Genomic DNA, 1,177 nt, shown 5'->3' with positions numbered 1-1,177 from the left:
GTGGCACATACACACCATGGAATACTATGCAGCCATAAAAAAGGATGAGTTCCTGTCCTTTGTAGGAGCATAGATGCAGATGGAAACCATCATTCTTAGCAAACTATTGCAAGAACAGAAAACCAAATACCACATGTTCTCACTCATAGGTGAGAATTGAACAATGAGATCACTTGGACACAGGAAGGGGAACATCACACACTGGGTCCTATTGTGGGGAGGAACGGTGGGGAAGGATAGCATTAGGAGATACACCTAATGTAAATGACAAGTTAATGAGTGCAGCACACCAACATGGCACATGTATACATATGTAAAAAACCTGCACGTTGTGCACATGTACCCTAGAACTTAAAGTATAATAATAATAAAAAAAAATGCTGGTGAGGATGTGGAGAAAAGGGAACAGTTACACTGTTGGTGGGAATATAAATTAGTACAACCACTGTGGAGAACATTTGGAATTTCCTCAAAAAAACTTAAATAGAGCTACTATATGATCCAGCAATATACTGCTAGGTATATACCCCAAAGGAAGGAAATTAGTATATCAAAGAGTTATCTGTACTCCCATGTTTATTGCAGCAGTGTTCACAATAGCCAAGATTTGGAAGCAACCTAAGTGTCCATCAACATATGAATAAAGAAAATATGGTAGTTAATCACAATGGAGCACCATTCCGCCAAAAGAAAGAATGAGATCCTGTTATTTGCAATAACGTGGTTGGAACTGGAGGTCATTATATTAAATGAAATAAGCCAGGAACAGAAAGACAAACTTTGCATGTTCTCACTGATTTGTGGGAGGTAAAAATTAAAATAATTAAACTCATAGAGAGTATAAGGATGGTTACCAGAGGCTGCAAAGGGTAGTGGGGAAGGTGCTGGGGAAGTCGGGATGGTTAATGGGTACAAAAAAATAGAAAGAATGAATAAGATCTAGTATTTGTTAGCATAACAGTGTGACTATAGTCAAAAATAAATATACATTTAAAAATAACTAGAAGAGTATAATTGGATTGTTTGTAACACAAAGGATAAATGCTTGAGGTGGTGGATACATTTACCTTGATGTGATTATTATGCACTGCATGCCTGTATCAAAATACCTCATGCAACCCACACATATTTACATCTGTTGCATACCCACAAAAATTAGAAATTAAAATTTAAAACT

This window comes from Colobus angolensis, unplaced genomic scaffold (genome assembly GCF_000951035.1).
Source record: "Colobus angolensis palliatus isolate OR3802 unplaced genomic scaffold, Cang.pa_1.0 Scaffold124, whole genome shotgun sequence".
Classification (NCBI taxonomy): domain Eukaryota; kingdom Metazoa; phylum Chordata; class Mammalia; order Primates; family Cercopithecidae; genus Colobus; species Colobus angolensis.
The sequence above is the reverse complement of the archived record's forward strand: the minus strand, read 5'-3'. Positions refer to the sequence as shown.